The sequence below is a fragment of the Bombus fervidus genome, chromosome 9 (assembly GCF_041682495.2).
Source record: "Bombus fervidus isolate BK054 chromosome 9, iyBomFerv1, whole genome shotgun sequence".
Taxonomy (NCBI): domain Eukaryota; kingdom Metazoa; phylum Arthropoda; class Insecta; order Hymenoptera; family Apidae; genus Bombus; species Bombus fervidus.
The window spans coordinates 11,087,227-11,108,144 of record NC_091525.1 but is presented as its reverse complement, the minus strand read 5'-3'; the positions used below and the strand labels follow the sequence as shown (position 1 = coordinate 11,108,144).

The 20,918-nt window shown below is 39.6% G+C and overlaps 1 protein-coding gene and 2 long non-coding RNA genes across 3 annotated transcripts in view; 2 read left to right on the top strand and 1 right to left on the bottom strand.

Annotated features, from left to right (window-relative positions):
- Orc2 (origin recognition complex subunit 2) overlaps positions 1–20,918 on the bottom strand; it is a 113,260-nt gene that overhangs the window by 78,357 nt on the left and 13,985 nt on the right. The window lies entirely within an intron of this gene.
- On the top strand, positions 2,594–8,163 carry LOC139991170 (uncharacterized). The gene is made up of 2 exons (XR_011800743.1): positions 2,594–3,856; positions 8,110–8,163. It is a non-coding gene; the product is annotated as an uncharacterized lncRNA (long non-coding RNA).
- Positions 8,531–9,747, top strand: LOC139991175 (uncharacterized). The gene is made up of 2 exons (XR_011800748.1): positions 8,531–8,656; positions 9,083–9,747. It is a non-coding gene; the product is annotated as an uncharacterized lncRNA (long non-coding RNA).

Here is a 20,918-nt window from a genome sequence, read left to right as displayed (position 1 = left end):
TTATCACCGATTAACAGGTCGAAATAAGAATAGACATCGCCTTTTCTGTTTCTTTTTCCTTTCTTCCCTTCCGACTGATCGTATCTGAATACTCTGTTGATCCGCGAAAGCAGAGAGAAAAACGAGACCAACCAAAATTTATTGACGCGATGTGCTAAACACGGCTCCTTTCAGCTCGAGGAACAGGATTGCTCTCGTGGCTGACTATGTACACCACCGCTCATGAGTATCTGGACTCTGTATTTCATAGATTTCTGGCAACAATACGTGAATCGTCGAAAATACGGATTAATACGAGTCTTTACAAATAAATGGGGAAGATCCATGGAAAATTATCAACCGAGTCATTCCTTAAACGTTCGAAGACTTCTATGATCGTGGAATTAAAGATGAATATGGAAAGATCAGTATCAGTTAAGACAATTTTAACAAATAAATTTTAATTAATAATAATACGCAAAAGTAAAAAAGTTCCTTAAATAGAGAATTATCCTTTTATCAAGTGGAACAATAAAGTAATAATATCCTCTGAACACCGTCTTGACAGGATTAAGACCAGTTCCAAAACTTCGTAAAAGCGCCATACAGACCCCAAAGAAAGCAAAAGGCCTTTGTAACTTCGGCTCCATTTCTTTCTACCTCTAAACACGCTTTTCATCGAAGAAGCTCGAGGGGATCTTTTTATACGCGTCCAAGCGTAAATCTTTTCGTTCACGAAGAATCTGGCCAGATTTATTCGAGTACGATACAGAAATGCACCAAGTAAAACACTTAACAGCTGGCGTGTTAGCATCGTCGAACAACTTCGACTCGACGCCTTCTTTTTTTCCAGTCTGTTCGAATTTGCTTCGTGTCCGTTGTAAAGAATAAATATACGAGCTAGAGGATGAAGAACGACGAGAACTTAGACAAGAAGGAGCTTCCGAGTTTGCTTTTTCCGTCTTTGGAACTTGATTTATGTAGAGGAAATATGCTTGCATAATGTAATATTTTCATTCATTTGAAATTTACTAACTTATTACATACAGTGGCTCACGAAAGTATTCGTACACCTATCACACAATTCTTTTATGAATATACATACTTGTGTATTATGTGCGTTTTTGACATTTCGTCTATACTGTGATGATATATGTCTATCGTGACGATGACAGTAAAACTTAAAACCAACCCGAAAATGTATATAGAAATTACACGATATTTATTACAAACATACACTTAGCGAAAGATTTGTATGTATACAGCGTGAACAGTAGTCTTAAACATACAATTAGTGCTATAGATGGTCTCACTAAATATTGTTGTCTATTAATATAGCGAATAATTGATTGCTCAAATACATCGGTGATCTTTGGGAAGTGTACGCTTCCAATAAATATCTTGTAACTTCTATATACATTTTCAGATCCGTTCGAAAGACAAACGTAATCACGATAGCCGTGTCTACAGTGCTAATGAGATTTCAAAATGTTTCGTATAATGTATAAAAAGTTTCTAGGAGTGTTCGTGAGTCACCGTATATTATAAGTTTGAAAAGTTTCACCGTGATGCTTAAGATTAATTTAATCAAAAACTGTAGAAGAATATTAATGACAAAGATACGAATACTTGTAATTAAATGTAAATTCACAGGATCGTTGCGTTAAAAATATTGACTACCAGAAGACTCTAGTAAAAGCACCGAAAGCTGCCGAGATTTCTCCCAGAGATGAACAGAACTCGAACGAAGAAGAAAAGAGAACGTGTAACCTTCTTGAGCATAAATTTCGAAATTCCCGCGGTTGAAAAAGGGACGAAAAACGCGGTAAGATACGGAGTAGAGCGCAGCTGGCGCGAAATGGCTGGGAATATCGTCGAAGTGGCCCAGGGGCGTAACCATTGGTGGGTCGTGGCCAAGAGAGAGAGAAGATTCCTATCGCGGAGAAGTTTCGACTGGACGAGAGAAGGTCGCCGGTTTCACGAGCTGCCGCTCTTTTACGGGCCGACGACGACGATGGGTTGCCCCCGAAACCCTCATACCTCGATGCGCCGAGGTAGAGAGATATCTCCTTTTCCGCGGTTTTCTCTAATTGAACTAGTTCTCGGGATCGTCGGCGACGTTTCGAGGGCCCTGCCCTCGTGTCGTAACGCGGTGGCCACTCGGTCGAATCGTTACTAATATTATACACAGGGCGTTGCAAAACGTAAAAGATTGCAGTAATTGGAAGGAAGAGGATTGGAAAGACTAACGCCTCTTCCATTGAAATGTTATTTATTTATTTATGAATTCAAATATTGGGAAGAATGAAAGTTACCATTAATACCACTGGATACTATGAAAGCTACTGAAACTACAAACTTCATATTCGAAGTAACTTGCATAACTGTTGGAGTAATCTGAAGTAGTTTTTAGAATTTAACGACTAATGACTAGCCTAAACAAAACAGAGAACTGTTTCGTCTACTAGATATTATAACTAGTAGGTATTCTGTTTTAATTTTTTAAAAATGATTGCATACTGCATTTATATTCTGCACATTTCCGCGCCTTCAAATTTGCTATAAATGCATAAAATATATGCAAAGGATATATAAATGCAAATATATGCTACGGATGATCTTCCCTTGGAGAATAAATCAAAATGACGATCTTGCTATAAGACACTACTGGCAATAAGATTTTAAAAATGTATCGCATCGTTGAAAACCTGATATCGGGAAGTGTCAGATCGCCGCGAAATAGAACGATATCGTGGGTCGATTCTAAACTGAACGCATCGTTTTCCGTATCCAATTATTCTGATTTCACCTTTGCGCCTCGGCTAGCACCGAGAGGCCGAAGTTTCGACCCCGGTGCTTTCACCTCCGGAAAACACTTTCGCCTAGTAGGAGGAAGCCAAGCCTGCTCCTCTTCGGGCTTTTCAGCGTGACGTTCAGATCCGCATTTTCAGGCCGAACGCGTCGATATCCGCCGAACAGAGAACGATTGAATATTCAACGCGAAAGTGCCTCCCAAAACGAAATAACCGTATGGAAAGGGAGAAATTGCAAATCCGACGACGACTATTTACATAATTTACTCGCGAAAATCCTTCAATATCTAATATACCATGTCGATTGTCAATAAAAACGTATAAAGATTCGAATGTAAACGAAAAGATGGAACTGTCCACTTTCAATAATATTATACAGTGTATAGCGACTCTTATTGTTTTGATTCATAAATTATATCGACCACTCCTACTACGAACATCGCGAGAAAGCGCGATGAATCAAATATATATATGTGTAAGTTATCGATAGTGCTAGCGTTAAACGATATTTTTTGACACAGAGACGTACTCGTAACCTCTGCTGAAGATTCGTTACGAAAAGAGAGAGAGGGAGAGAGGGAGGGAGGGAGAGAGAGAGAAAGATAAAGAAACAAAGAGATAAAAATGAGACACGCAGAAACTTTCTCGACAGACTGAAATTGCTCCGCGAGACGAGTATGGGTGTCGACACGGCACCGAACGTAAAGAGAGAATAAACGGACGTGTTTGATCGTGGCCATAGAGAATGAACAGCATTAACAGTAACGTAATCGGTCCCTCTCCCGTTCGTATATCTTTTTCGAAGACGAGGCGATGTCCTACATTTGTGGCACGAGGCTCCCACCGTGTCTGGTTGCCCCTCTTTTCCACCGGTTCCTGGCCCCGGTTATATTTAGTCGATATTTCATCCGTTTCACGCCGAAGCCGGTTAAAGCTGATTATTGCGCCAGGTCGAGGTGGCCGTTCAAAGAGGACGAGTTTTTCGATAGCTTTGCCGAGACGCGCTACCTTTGCACGAAACCGATCCTACGATTGTCCTACGAACCAACATGGCAACATCGCGAGTAAGTACATTGGGATAACTAAGCGTCTAATGCGATCGCTGAGTTTTAATTATATCTAGTATTTATTAGTAATCGTTACAGGCATTACATTATTGTTAACGGTTACCAATGCAAAGCTTGAGACAACTAGTCTTGGCAACTTGAGGCAACTAGTTACCAATTGTGAATGATAAAGTTTGAGTTAGATTCCTCGAAAAAGAAGCCCGATTATCCATCAACCTTTACCTTCCTAAAGAAAAGTCCCAGAAGTCAATCCGTCAGTTCCCCCATGCCCAAAAAAAAGTTGCCTTAGAAAGTTCAACTTTTGCCTTACTAAACCAAAGACTTTGTCGAAATAAGTCTCCGATCCCCACCGATCAATTTCCAAACTCCTCGCTACCGTTCTCCCAACATTCGACTTAAAACCCAACAACTATACGATGAAGAAGATTCCCTACCCTGTAATCTATCTCTCAATAGTTTCTTGTTCACCAATAATCTCGACCAATCCCGTATCAGGAAAGTTATCGTGAACGTACGAAACGAGCTATCCCTCCGGGCAGTTCGGGACGCGAGCAGTCGGAAAGTTTAACGAAAGACGGTTTCGGTGTCCCGCCACCCACGCGACCAGAGCGGACACGACAAAAGGACGAAGAGGCAGAGAACCACTTTAGGTCAACGATGGGTGAAGTAGGTGCGAGTTAGGTTAAAGTAGGTAAATAGCCTGCCGGTGACCCGTCACCTGCGTTCTCGTTCTATCGAGAGCAACGTCTCTCAGTGGGAGGGACCCAACAGAATGAAGATAGTCTTCCCCACTCTGATTCACGTTCGTATACACACAGTCGTGTACACGGTGCAAGCGTTTGATCGTGGTAAGCTGGTTGTTCTTGTTCCGGTAGGAATGTAGGAATAGTCGCTACATATAGACAGGGATCTGATCAACTTCTCGCCTATTAGTGCGACCTGACTGAATGCAAACATTTCTCTATGTGTAGGTTACATTTGTACAACGTCTTAACGAAATGGTACAATTTGAAGGAAGGTGAATGTATTTGGTTGATTGGAAAGTTCTGTCGCAAGATTTTGTTTGTGTATTTACAACTTTATTTGACGATTTTTATTTTTATCTTTTATTTAACTTGCAGTTGATCGATTTACGTACGATGAAAATTTATCAGATTAAATTTTTGTATCTAGGTAATTGGTAGACGTCAGTAAAATGTTCTTGTCGATAGAGAAGCGACAATTGGAGAATTTAATTGCCATTGAAAATTTAATAAAGCATCTCGAGCGTTGCATATTTAAAAGGTCTTCGGTTTTGACATCTGAAAAGTTTGAAAAAAATTCCTTGGTCGATCCTAACACACCGTACGATATTACTTCACTGGACGACCTATAATCACTGTTGATCAATCCCATTGCATCATCAATTCCCCCACGACGAGTCACTTTTCCGTAATCATTAATATCGAAACAAGTAATCAGACGTTCCATTCCCGACACTGATCCTCTCCAAAGGAGGTTCAACCAGATGCATCAGGCTACTGAATGATTTATCGGAAGACGCCAGGAATTGCCTCTCTATTATACCGTAGACGGACACTCTCTCTCTCTCTCTCCCCCTCTCTCTCCCTCTCTCTCTATATTAAGTCACCTGTGTTCATTATCCCGATAGGTCCGCACGAGCGTGATCTCCGGTTTTTCTTTTTTCGATCAGCGTAGCGGTATCGACGAACTTTATGCCAGCGATGCTGGCCTGGTTTCGTTGTTAAGCTGCCTCCTAGATACACAAACTATTAATCTGTTAACCTACCTGCCAGCCAGCGACCGCTTACGATCGCCGCGCGCTCGTATCGACCGACCTAGACGAGAACACAACGATCCTAGTGCTGATGGCTAATCGTTTCGTTGTTACAATTGGATGCCAACAGGTTTCCCCCATTTGAATTTGTAACGAAGCAACACAGCAAATTTATGGATTACACAAAAATCCTGAAGAATCGTTTTAAATTCTATCTGACCTTAGGCCTCTGACCATGGCCTTAACTTGTTACGATACGGGGTCATTTTCTTGATACCAAGGTTCTTCTCGTTTCGAATTGGTAGCGAGGCGGTTTAAAAAGTGGCCACAAAATTTGCAGTCTGCATGAAAATTCTAAATAGTTCTATAAAATTTCTGTGGTTCATTTAGCTATTAAATATTTAACTCTTTGTACTCCGAAGATAATTTAAAGTACCATTTTCATTAAAATACTGCTACCAGAGATTAAATCAGAGAATCAATTTATACAAAAAACAATGTCATACAGTTTGTGATAAGCATTGAATGTTTTATTAAATTTAAATCAAACTAGACTATGCACTCCCATAATAAAATGTACGAGGGGTTTCTATATAAGACTTTTATAAAAAAAAATGTAAGCCCACAGTAGCTTGCCAGTATTAAGCACGAAACGTAGCTTTTTCCACTTGTTAAGATTTCAATTTACACTTCAGAAGAATGCAGTCTTAAAATATGGGTAATTAGAATACTAAAACGGCATTCCTAACACGACTTTTACGACACTTTTACGATCTCGCGCTGGGTAGAAAAAGAAACGATATTCTCGGTGTCTAAAGAGTAACAAGAACCTCTAAAACGCTTCCGTTTAAAAAAAAGGACGCCCCCCTCGAGCAACGATTAAAAATCCTGTAGATTTTGCGCACTGGAGAGTCGCTCGTAATTAAATGAACTACATTTCGCGACTGTGTCGTTGTGCTCGCGTATGCACACAAACGAACAGTAACCCCGTTTACGAGAGAAACTCTTTCGCCTGATACCCTGTGGCCCGCGACACAGTGAATTATCGTTTTAGAACGTACTCCCGGCTTAATTAAACAGAAACGGAACCTACTTTCCGAATTTTCGAGCGGACACCCGACGAAAAAACATTGGACTGGTTTGAATTCAATGGCAACGCGTCCGGGGTGGAAACGAACCCAACTTTTCTCCCTCTCTGGATTTTGTTTTAGAAACGAACAGTTGAGGCGGTAAACAATGTAAGTGCCAAAAAGAGTAAAAGACGAATCTTTTTAGAAATTTCGCAGCGAGTACGTCGAGAAAAGATGAAAGTACGAGAATAATTTATTATCACTTTTGAGACTAGTGCAAGATATTGATCGTAATCAATGACTCAATCTGGTCATTAGACCGTGACTGGAAAAAATCAGTTGTTTGTAAAAAGCGAACAGTCCGTCGTTTATCATTTTAACTTCTCGAATAGTGGAATGATTAATAAACATCACTCGTGGAAAGACTTGATGATTTCCTTTCTCGTCCTCAGGAAGCGACATTGATGAGTAAATTATTTCCATGTATGTAAATGGGAAAGGAAAAAGAGGAAAATTATATATATATACAGTCTTCTTTTTCTGAAATTCATAACCTTCCTTTGCAAAAGAGTACTGGATTTGCTATGCTTCGATTGCGTTAAAAAATTCGAGGTTTCTGCGATATAAACACATTCGATGTACATGTCTACGTACATGTACCATACAAATAGACAGCTAAAAATGTGCTAGTAAATTAGAACTTCAATTCGCATAAAACTAGACTTAGATACGCTCTTAGGTCAGGGACAGAACAACAGATCGATCAAATCGTACACTGTACCAACTGTGTGCAAGGTCTGCCTGCAACACACGCATGTTCAAGGAGCAGAACAACACGTAAGCCAAGTGTTTGCACGTCGCATCGATTGAAATTGTTCTTCGCACTGTTGGGGCGCAATTAAAAATTTATCAACGATCTCACGAATAGCCGCAACGCGACACGATTCGTAGACAAAACAAGGAAAGAAGAAAAGTCGATTTTTCACTTTGTTCCCGCGAGGTTACACGACCAAAAGTTAAAGGCGAGTACCATGACAAAGGATTACATCGTGTAGGTATATACTTTGAACTCTGAACTTTGAACCTTTCTCTTTCCTTCTCTCAACTACTTCATCCTCTTTGTATATCGTTTCTTCTCGCCATTCTTTCTTTCCTTTTCTCTCTCCGTTTATTCTTTCCTTCTCGTCCTTCCTTTCCTTGTCGCCCTTTCGTTTTTCTCCCTCCTCCTTTGTTTTTCCTCCTTCTTTTCTCTCGCTATAAACTTTCCCAACAATCCAACGAAATAACACATCGTTATCAATTTTATAAGACTCAGTCATCGTTCACCTCCATCTCGATCTCATTAATCGGTCAAACCCGTTTTCTCAAAAGTTTCACAGAGCTGAATCTATTTTATCGTGTAGAGTCGCTTCTTCTTCGCCGATTTTCTCGTCACGCGGCAGCCTGTGCAAGAAGAGCGAAAGATAAAGAGAGGAAAAATCGAGGGAGGGCCGCCAGGAGGAAGATGAAATACGAAGAGGAAGCGGAGCTAGCCCGGCTAGCACAGACCGATCGATAGAAAACACGCTGGGCGCGTTCGCGTGTAATGAGGAAGTGTTCTCTCGCAAACAGTTACAAGTGGAGTAGGTTACGTAGATAAGTCGTCACACATACGGCCGTGTGTAATTCTCTCCTGGCGAGTGGGCATGTGGGCTCTCTCGATACCGAGCCACCGCGACCGACATTACAGGTGTAATATGCAACGTAGCCAGTTACATTTACTCCGGAAAGGGAGACGAGGCCTCGAGAGAGAAGAGAAAGAGAGAGAGAGAGAGAGAGAGAGAGAGAGAGAGAGAGAGAGAGAAGCTGCAGTTTAACGTCGATGGAAAATGGATCGACCGATTCAGGAGACCAGGCAAAATTGCCCCGAGCCGCTTCGACCCGGGGAATCGATCGTGCAAAAGCATATCGGTGGGGACTTAATGTTTTTGGATAATTGATTTTTTCGTTTGCGTGAATTCGCTGATTTATCTTCTCTCCTTGAGATAAATAAATTCGTGGTAATAACTGAGCTGCGGACTTTTACGCCCTTATGGGAATTTCGGAGATACAAAAATACACAGAGCGCACATACCACCAAAAATATATTAACCATATACATATAAAAGTAATGAAAATATAAAATGTTTATCCAATGTTTCACCTATTGTGATTGACCTGATTGGGTTCAATATACGATATCTAAAGTATCTAAAGTATAAAATATCCAAAGTAGAATGAAATGTAGTAGAGTGAAACAAATCTCCGCTTAGGTTCCATTTCTTTAACCGTACTTACAAAAATTTAAATCTGCAAGCGTATTATCCACAGTCTCATGGGAAATCTTGTCTCTTTCAGACGTTAAGTACCAATTATGAAAATGAGAAGTTTAGAAAAAGTTAGCCGTTGAAAGATTCATTTACAAGGTGCATCTCAGTATACAGTCAACGTTTGTATATCTAGCGATGTTGCTAAAAATCCAGCAAAGCACTCGTATATTTAATAAGTGATAGCGTACGTTCGTTTATGTAGCTATGTTAATGTTCTTGAAAAGTGCACACGTTTAATCTCGTTACACCTACGTCAATTTCATCATCTTATGTTGAGTAGCTGATGCGTTTATTTAGGTTTTTGGGTAATAAGATTTGCTGACGTGTCATAACTGAAAGTGGAACAGATGACCGCGATTTTCTGTATGAAACTTAATAAATTTCCAAGTAAAACGTATCAAGCGCTGGAATCGCTTTGTCAAAATTAACAACGTTTGGATGATGCAAATGTTTTTAACCAAATTTTCAGAGAATCCGAGAGATTCTCTCACAAAGGGAAGGAAAGTAGAATACAGGGGAAAAATGTTGAAAAATATTACAAAGGAAATTTAAACGTGATTTCAGGAAGAGAACTTTTTAATTTTTTTCATTCGTAATAGAATGCTTTCACAAGCTGACACGGTTTATCTTAATTAGATTATAATATTAATGAAATTGTATTCAATAAAATACATTTCTGTAACGTTTATTGTATCAATTTGTTATTAATTAATTAGCCTACATTTACTTAGTCACTGCATTGTCATATTTTGTATATTAATAAATTACGAAGCTAATTTGTACACAAAATAAGCAGAATAATGACATTTTCCAGATTCCAACAGTCACGCTTTTATTCATTAAAATTGTTTATCGTATTGTGATATTTTCGGCAGAATTTGATGTTTCTTCACAAATAGAAAGAAGACATAAATGTTACTTCCTATGATATTAATCTTCTTTCGGAGAGTTGCAGTTTCAGAAAACGATAAGGTTCAGAATGCTAACGGGATAAGAATGTCGCATTAGCGCGAAGTGGATCTGATTTTCGCGATGCGAAGTAATTGAAACGAGACAAGTTCCGTTCCAAAATTACGAGGTACAGCAATTAGGAAATTGGAGAACATAGAAATATACAGAACACTGAAAATGTAAATTCGAACACTTTCGCGATCCGTTTCGAACTCGGGAATTAGAGGAAGATCGTTTGAAAAGTTGAGAATCAAAGATCCGAATGCTGAAGGATTTCGAAATCCGAAAATTCGAAAATTTGAGACTTTGAATGTTTAAACCTTAAAAATGTGAAGATCGAAGAGTACAAAAATCGAAAGATACGAATATTTGAATATTGCAAGATTCTGAAATTTGAAAATACGAAGACTTGGGAATTTGAAAATTCAAAAATCCAAAGGTATACAACTTTGAAAACTCTGAAATCAAAGATAGAAAAAATTGGATCAAAGAAACAGCTCGCGTACAAACCAAAGTAAAATCCCTCTATGTACTATCAAAAGCCTTTGGTCTGTGCATTACATATGCGTGCCTAATGCGCCTATACGTGTTCTCGCGTTTTATCAGAACATATCGGTACAGTGGCAGCGATGGATCGCATTAGGCTTGACGTCGGGAATCGCGGGCGGCGCGCGCGTTTTATAAATCCTAGATGAAACGTTTCCTATCGGCGTTATCTGAATTGGACGGTGACCTGTGCTCAATAGAGGTGTACAGAAAGGCCAGCGCGCAGCGGCGAACGAAACGAGGCTTTGGTTTGGATATCAAACTGGCCAGCGCCTGTTGATATTAGCATTTATTTATATCTCCTGACCTCAAATATGTGTAACGTGCTCTCCCCCTCTACTCGTGACTCGTGACAGGCTTGGCTATACAGGCACGCCTCCGTTTTCGAGGTTACGTGCGAGCTGATATCGAGTTCCATCAAATTTTGTCGATGCCGTAACATCGGTGTCTCTTCGCAGTGATAACGCGGACGTGGTTTGCGCGGAACCATTCGCACGCCATCGCGCCGGCAACGTTCGGTCACACTATACTTTGCAGCTTTCCATCAAGGACATCCTTCTTCCCAAAGCGTTCACCATTTTTCCTTAAACTCGTCTCTTGTTCTATGAACATAATGGTACACGCTCGATCGACGAAGCTGAATGAGAAGATTAACACTCACGAGAACAAGATGACTGTAGCTGAGCGTCTATTCTTTTTTACATCATACAATATCGACTATCTACGTATTAATATCAATATCGTAAGACAATTCTGTACACGGTTCTGAGAATCCTGCAAAATTTCTAAATATGCATTTGTGAAAGAGTTAAATAATTGGAGTTTCACCCGTTACGGGCGTCTCATCTTCGTGAGAAGTCTGAATTTTTATTCCCTTTCCACGACTTTACTTTCAGCTTATATCCAAAACTGTTATATCCAATCGATGGGGAAACTATCGTGTAGGTTATTTGTAAAAAAAGCCGAAGATGGCCTAAACTATATCTTATAACAGGATACTGCCTCAAGGGTGAAAGACGAAGGGGAGCGACTCGAGAAAATAAGGTCTATTGACGATTCTAGAGAGATTTCATGGAGGTGGGCGATATCTTTTGTTGGACGAGTTTTATGTCCGATATCTTATAGCGTGGTAGTCGATTGGCAAAATATATTGGTTAGGCTATTGCTGTCGAGATTCATTGGTTATTTGAGAATTTATCGGAGGCTGGATTAAGAAAGTACGAGAGGAAAATGTTCGTTGGATCTTGCAATTCAACAATTCATCGACTCACGCTATCACATCCAATTATAGTTTTTAACCTTCAGTTTTAATTCTGCAGATTAACCTCGGATTTAGATATTACTTAACGCGGTACCACAGAGACCTTACCAATTAACGCTTAGCCAAATACATAATAAAGATATTACGATGTATGTGATTGAAAGAAAATGTACACTGGTTTACGAATTGAAGAAGAATTGGCATACGAATGGGTTATGAGAGCGTACGAATCCGTACGATTACACAGCGACTTCATAGCGAAGCAACATTATCTCTCGGTAGATGCGCGCCGCCAGAAAAACCGTCTTGTACAATGAAGTATTCAGAGGCGGCTAATGTGGAACAGAAGGAAAGCCACGATCGTGAAACCGGCGAGGATAAGTAGAATAGCAACAGTTATTCCAAAACAGATCAGCAGATAAACCTTCACCAGTCATGTTGGTCACAGCGTGAACCGCGCTGGTGAACGCGCCAGAGAATCGAGTTCCTTTAGTTCAAGCCGAACAATCCTTCGTTCTTGCAACTAAAATTAGCATGATCCACGATATCGGGAATAATGTCGAAATTCTCCATTCGAGATCACTTCAACATTTTGCTCTGGTTACGTTCTCCTCGGAATGTTAGATAACGTGCACGATTTTCTAATTAATCTTCCGTGAACGATTTTATCTTCTTAATTTTTCTAGTGTTCCAGACTTTCAAGAAATCTGTGTAAATCCTGAGATATTTATCAATGATATTGTGAAATCGTGTTCAAGCCACATGTTTGTCATCTTCTATTCAAGAAAAATATTCAAGGATTAAATTTCCTTCGAAATCACTAGAATATGGAATGATGAAATTTTGTGAATAATTCTCTAAATTAGCGACGAATGTAACGATAATCGATAAAAGGAACAAAGATTATTTTCAAAATTTGTTTAGGATAGCCACATAAAGAAGGTAGTAAGTAGGGTCGATAAGAACGCAGGTTGTTGAACAAAAGATCTCCACTGAAGAATATTCTTCGATGTATACAGCTTCCAGCCATTTTAGCCAACAGAAGGAACATGAGCCAAGCGACGTGTCCTTTAGAGCACACACTACCGATCCTTCGATCCCTTCCTGCCATAAAGGAAACTTTCCTTTCCGCTTACTTCCATAGCCAGCGGACTAGGGTGCTTTCGAACTTTCTTTGTACCAAACAAATACCATGGAATCGTCTTCGAGGTTCTCCTTCGGATATTCTACTTATACACGTATTTTTAAAACTACCTGGACTCGTTTCGCCAGACGGTATATGGCAGCAGATTTCTAACAGCACGTTCTCGCCGCTATGATTTACTAAATCTGCAGAGCTTTCGTCTCGACGCGTACACGTGCGATCTAGCGATCGAGATCGAATCAACGTCTACAGGATTTCAAATCGAAATATTTCAAGCAGAATGTTCGTTTGCGTATAATCGAACATACACAGAGCGTATGTTGCGCTATTGAAACTATATGAGCCTTTCTGACGCTTTTGTTCATTTATTAATTTCATCATACAAATACACGATAAATGTTCAACTCCATCTACGAACCACAAATGTATCGTTCTATTCCTTCTTAATCGTAAAGAATTATAAAGCAAATACGTATGTATTTAATAGTAATCCCAAGTCCACGGATAACGCAACGAATAATTTTATTATCTTCAAATAACAAAAACGTTCGTCGTTTAATGAGTTTAATCGATAGGCCATTATCGTATCGGCGGGTATCTTCGATTCCCCGGCGTCGAATTCGCCTCATTTTTCAGCCACTCGATTTAATTAAGGTTATCTGTGGCAGCGCTCGTAAAGCAGCAAAGATAACAGATCGTTTTGCATAAAGATAACTTAATATGTACATACTGAACGCAGCGCGACTTAACCGAGACGAACAAAGAGAGAGAGAGGGGAGAGGGAGGGAGGAGGTAACAATCTGTGTCGCCGGCTAATTAAGAGCAATCCTTATCTTTGGTATCGCGCTTGTTTGCTTGGCATTCGGTGTTCGAAATAGCATTACCGAAATTGAAGTTCCAGCATCTAGAGGATAAATTAACGTTTAACATACTCATGTTAATCGAGAAAGAAAGAAAGGAGACGCTGGATGAAAACTTTGCATTAAGAAGCATCGAAAATTATTTCGCTGACCTCGCTTGAGAATTGGTTCGAAAGTATATTAATCGATATGCTCGTATATGATTTTATATCGAATTTTATGCATCGAATGGAACGTTGTATGAAGATTATTAACACCTTCCATCCTGAAATCCTGATTTACTTCTTTAATTCTATTTTAACCATTTCAGCGACATTTTATATAAGCGTTGGTGCTCTTAAATATTAAAATACCTTCTCAAGAAATTGATTACTTTCGTCAATGTATAATAATAAAAGTATCAGCCTAAATTGGTTGGAAAAGAGAAAAACTGCTGTTCGAACCTACTAAAGTTCTTTCTATTCTCTAATATCATTTACCAACCACAAAGATATGCCTCTCTCTCTCTTTCAGAACCGTTAACTCTTATGACTAATCGTTACTGAAAGTTGTAGCAGACTAAACGCCCACGTTTCTTTTATATCAACGATCAAGAACCCGACGATTATAATACCGAGTCACGTTTATAGCGTGAATTGTAATTCTAACGCGACAAAACGCGATCTTAAACTGGCTATCAGCCTCAAGTTTTATTTCCCTATTGTCGCTTACGTTATCATTAAAACGTAGATTTCTTTTAAAAATTTGACAAATAGAAGGACGGAAGATAACTCGGTATAAAAGAACGCTCTAAAAGAGATTAAAAGATGTAAATTTAAAAAGCAAACACGCTCGCTAATAACATTAAAAAAAGAATCTATCTATAAAACAAAGAATCGCGCTAAGAACAGTTCAAACAAAGACAGGACAAATAAATTTATTTTAACAAAAATTTAAGTGAATTTAAAAAACAAACGAACGCTCTGAAAAGATGTTAACAAAAAGCAATAAGCACTGCACAAATACAAGTTTTCTAATCAATGTAAAACACACACAAATAAATTTTTAAAAAAGGAATAAAAAGAGATAATCCTGAAAAGAGGAGGCGCAAGAAAAAGGCATAAGAAACTAAAGTTTCGCGAACAACAATGAGCATCGTGTCTAAGATCGGGACTAAATAGATGCGTGAGGTGGGGGGATCCTTCGCAATGTGGACATCCTTGGCATAAGCATAGAAAGCTAGAAAGCCTCGGCGGCGGCAGAGACAATAATAACCCAAATAGTAAATGGCGAGCTCGGTGATCCGACTTTGTTCGAGAGAAACCTTCTGCTTCGCGCGAATTCGACGACGAATCCGACGTCGGCAGAGGCAAGCCAGACCCGCATGCTCTGTTTTCGGAGAAAGTGCATTTCCGTTCGTGCGTAGGTATACAAGACACCCATGTGACTCAATGGAAAAAAGCGAAATGTTTCTCTTGGTCTTCGTCGGCGATCGACGTAAATGTAACAGAAAAACAGCAAGGGCAACGGGAGGGAGAGAAAGGGAGATAAATCAAAGACGACAGATCTCGACCTCGTTTTCCCTTCCTGAAATTTAGCGGCAGGCCGCTTCCCTTATCATGATCGCCCTGAATCTCTCGATGATTCGATAGAAAAAGTTTTGGAGAAAGCAAGAAACTTTGGAAGAGTGAGTATTTTCGAAGAAGATTCATTTCTCTTTCAGAATACTTACAGCAGAATTCTTTATACCTGAATATGCTACTGACACACCGTTGTATTTAACATAACATTTACATACTAATTGATTAGATTGAAATATGTATATTTTATATCATTTATTATCATTTGGCAATACTTTCGTATGAATACGAAAATTTGCTAATTATTAATAATAAGAACCTACTGTAGGAGAAAGTGTTTGAGCAAACTTGTATCGTAAGAAAAATAATATTTTTATTCCACTAGATACACTACCAAATATTTTTTACTTATATTTCTATAATAATAATCTATATAATCTATTAATATTCCTATAATATATCATATCGTCATCTAATAATACGTATTTAGCTAAGAAACACTCGCTGAAGCAAGAACCAACAAAAATGTTACAAAACTTCTTAAAATATCATATATTGTACGACTGCATTGCTTTCACCCTGTTCAACATGAAAGCCAGCGGACACAATACCACTAAACTCCCAGTCCAATTTCCCTAAACCAACGTGTACAATCGATTGCATAAACCCCACAATCAAATCCAAACTGACTGCACATTATCGACAACCACGTAATTGGAACAACAAGATTGTTCCCATTAATCATCCCCAACTCCCCCTTTCTGTCACAAAAAGCCAACCAAACGTTTGACTCTCCATTCTTCATTCTCGATAGAATATCTTCAATTTCTTCTTAAACAACAGTGGTGTATGTATATATAAATAATATATATCGTGTCTATTAATTAACGTTAATAGCCCGTGAAAAGAATTCAAGAATATTCGTTACATCTTTCCAATCATACTCCGAAACTAAGAAATCATCCGAATAAAAATAGTATCCGCTGAGAAATTGAACGAGCTATTAATTTGCCTGGAGCAAAATCCATATAGTTTTTTAATCCTCTTAAAGTTATGTTTCCACATGACAATTACAACTTTTACTGACACGAAATGTCATGACTGTCGTCATAAAAAGTAAAAGTAGCGTTGTCATGACATTGGACTTTGTGCTGCCTAGTTATTACTAAAGGAAACAATGTATTTCGAGACTGACAGGACAATGTGTTCGAAGGTAAAAGAATTACAAAGCTTGCTAGGTTGTTATAATTTTCTTCTATCACCACTGAAACACTATAATATTCGACAATAAGAAGAAGAAAATTCGTTATCGTTCTTTCCAGCATTCGTCTAAAGATACCCTACGGTTTAACACCATAATTATATATATATATTCCGCAGCCTGTTCGAAGCGTCTTAGCTCGATTTTAACGCTTCGTTCATTCCGCTGCCACAAGGAATTATTAAAATGAGCGGACTGACGAGACTCGTTTACGTTTACACGGCTGCGTGCTGTGTGAATTTAAAAAGGGAGAACAATGCTGTCAAGAACATTTGCCAGCTATCACACGGGACTGCTGTAAACGTGAAAAAGCGAAGACGTCGATTTCGAGGACGAAGAATCGTAAAATTATCAGAAAAAAATTTCAGGCTTCTCAGCAGTGCATCGGTCGCTACGTGACATATAAATTTCACGAAACTTAAACTTTAGTCTTAGAAAGACCAAGAATTATTCACGAAACTAGAAAGAGCTACAAAAGAGTTAAACTTTGAACAATTTTTGAACGATTAGACCTGTAACATCGATTCTCCGATCTCTCACGAACAAGTACTTAGGAATAAGATACTTCTCAATAGCCAATATATTTTCTGGTTTCACGGTGTCGTCCGAGAAAACGTTTTACGAGGATTGACACAACAGTTTAATGCTGTTGCAAGCCAAAGCCGGCATTTGCCACCTCGTAGAAAGCCGGTTAGACCTTTTTTTGCGACAAGACGCAAGAGTGCTCGTTCCCTTTCTCTCGCGGTCGAGCGAAATGCCGATCGTTGCTCGCCAGGAACCACCGATTTAATAAAAGAATTTCCTTGCTCAATAGGAGACGGTTCTTTGTTGTTGCAGTCGAGGTTACAACGCGGCTACGAGTTGCCCGAGTCGATGACAAGTCGCGAAACCTGCGATTACCACGGGGAAAGTTTCGACGAGGGATGTCGAAACTTCGTAAGAAGAAAATAAGGTGTGGAATTTGAGAAAGATTATTTTAGAAAGCAAAGATAAAATCGTCGATGTTTTATGTCGATAAAAGTAGATTGAAGTTTAACAAATATTGTGAAATTATTATCGTCGTACGAAAAAGAATCGATATCATAAAATTTGATACTAGAATCTATCGTTTCTGTCGAAAGCAGTACAGATTGGAATATGTAATCTATTTTCTCTATTAGTCCACTGAATAGAATCTACGTAATATATTTTCTATTATACGTAGTACGTACGTAATTACGTTCTCCTTTTACTATTTTTATTTATCATTCAAACATCACGTAGAAGTCATCAAGTCTTCACCAATTTCACTCCTAAACCAATCTACATTACAATTACCTTGCTATATTTTATATACGGTTATTATCTTTTTCTCACTATTTTCATTTCTCATCCAATCATCACGTACAGTCCCAACCATCACCGATTCCACTTCAAAGCCAATTCACCCTTCTTTCTCTCTTATCCGAATTCAACCACTCCCACAGCCAACATCTGTTGCTCTTAGACAACATTCCCACCCGTAATCCTTCGCATGACGACATCTCCCGTCTCGAAAATTGCACGTAGTATATACTATCCAAGTACGGAAGCTGGCCACGCGATCAAGGCTTATAATTCGAAGCCGTGGCCCGTGGCGAAATTCTGAGAAATTCTTGGAAAGGGGCGAGAGAGAGTCTCGACGTGCCACGAAGCTTGCTACGAAGCACAAAACATCCACGGTAGCGCTATCAAAGGCGGGGTTCATTGTACACAAAGTGGGTAAAGGTAGGTAACCCATTTTGGGGGTGGTCGGCCATCTCTCTCCTTCTCTCTCTCTCTTTCTCTCTCGCATCCTGTTTCCAACCATCCTAACACCGTGTTCTCCGTCTCTGTCCGCTGCACTGGTCCGTACGTACCAACACCAGCAACCAACCGGTAGCTTGTGCCGTGTCGTTGAGTATTGAGCGGGGTGAATGCTCTTGCGCAATGCACGTACAGCAACCCCAACCTCGTCGACCTCGAAGCTCCTTCGTCCGGGTCTAGCCTGGCCCTGGTCGCGATTGATTAACCGAATACCGATGATGTTTCATCCTATTAGGATTATTATTCGCAACCATGCACACGGGATTACGTGTGCACTCGGTGCTGTGAGGACTGGTTCAAGAAAGACTTGTGGAATTGCTAGTGGGTCGTCCAAAGGATGAGCTCAGAAGGACGAGAAATAAATGATGTTTCTTATCTTTATAGGAATAGGATGTTTGATATGCTAGATGGATGATATTAGCAAACACTGATAAGATAAACAAGATCCTTGAATCAGAGGAATTAATCTCGGAGGATGAGGAGGAATGAAAGATTCAGAGGAAAGTGGTACGAATGAGGCAATTTTTCATTTCTACAAGCTGGGATAAAGTGAAACTCTGACGAAGAAATCTGTATTGCTGTAAATATTAAAATTTAAGGCTATATGTATACGTACTCTAAACGTTTCGAAAGTTTGGTTTGCGTATTGAATAAAAATTTATTTGATTCTTTCATACGATAGTTATTATAATTTTATAATTATCACGTTTAAAGACAGCTTTACGACTTCTCTGAAACATTAATGCTTTTGAATGGCGTTACTTTCAAAACAGAGGTGCGACATGACAATTTCAAAAAAAAGTCAGCAGTTAATGGATTAAAAGGAAACGACGCAATTTATCTTGCACGCCACCCTCCGGTAGTTTCGAACTACGAGGGTAGAGCACAATTTGTGAAATATAACCTACAGGTCGAGATATTTGCGAGAGCATCGATCCAACGCAACAATACTCGTTTCCATAAGAAGCCATAGTGTGATAAGGAACTTATTGGATCCCCTAGGGCTAGCTGGAAGATATCATGGCTCTCCTTTCCAGGTGAAATATCGAACGAGACGCGAGAGTTACCTTATCGAACAAAAACACTTCCGTTTTTCCATCCCCCTTTTACCTCGTCTTCCTTCAAAGAGAGAAGGAGAAAAAAGGAAAGGACCGCGGTGTAGAAGCAATTAGTCTGTAACCAAGTTTTACGGCCGCTTTAATGGGCTTCCATATAGAAGGAAGCTGGCAAACGCGGCCCTCTTCCTATCCTTCCGCACGAAGTTAACGTGTTTCGCGAGAGAAAATAAAACAACGAAAAAGGGAAGCTAGATGAACGAAACGTTTCCTCGTTATGGGAATAACTTTTCGACGTTAGTTTCGTTCGAATCGAGTCCGGGGTTACCAGGTCTGCTGGCCAATTAAAAGTTATAAGTATCGCCGATAAATATCGGTGATCGAGCACGGTATACTCGGTCTACTCGAATATACTGCAATTACAAGTTGTTACGTAGTAAGGCATGCATCAGGGGAATGTATGAAATTCCAACTTTTAATGGAATCGAGGTAAAAGAATATCGACCTCTGTCAAATGTACGACACTTTATTTAGGAATTTCATTCGAAGAATAACCGTAGCTAATTGTACGTCAACAGTAGCGTAAGTTCAGTACCTCTTGTAATTGCCTAACCTATATCTGTAATTTATGAATTCGTCATTAATTTGTACGTTTCAATAACGTACACGTATTATTATTACAAACTGACCAAAGTGGCCTGATTCTAGGTACACAGCATATGTGAACGTGGATGGTTTTGGAGGTGGTCTGGGTACGAGCATGTGGCCGATTCTCTCTCGCAGCTGACGCTCGACGAGCCATTTAATGGCTCGTTATGGACGAAGAAAAAAAAAATGGAACAGTTCGTGAAAAAACGACCACAGCACACGAGATCGTATTTTTTCTCTGTTTTTCTTTTTTACTTTTTCTTGTTGCCAATTAGTTGGTAACACCTAGTCGATATAAAGGATCGATTTTGCATAAAAAAGGAATAAAATTCCGGGAATTCCAAGGATGCCTGGTACGCGCAACCATTTCAGCTGATTACCGGGCAATCATATTCTTGCACAAGCGGCCAGGATCGTGTGTTGCAAAGATCACCTCGTGCACGTGCTCAATTCGCGCGAATTGAATGTCAGTAGCTAAACCGCTTTGCCACTTTGTGCCATGCCAGATGAAAGAATAGTCAAGCTTCTCGTAATTAAAGTTGAAAGGTTGTAGGGTTGAAAGGAGCGAGCCTGTGTCGTTCCTCGGATCGATTATAAAAATAACAAGGACGGAGAGAGAGAGAGGGGGGGGCTCAAGGAAAAGGGAAATGAGGAAAAAGGCGACGAATGACGAGCCATTTGAAAAGCAAAGCACGATAAGCCGTCGAGTTCCCTCGCTCGAAGGGGTGGAACCCTTCGAATCTTCCTACCTCGAG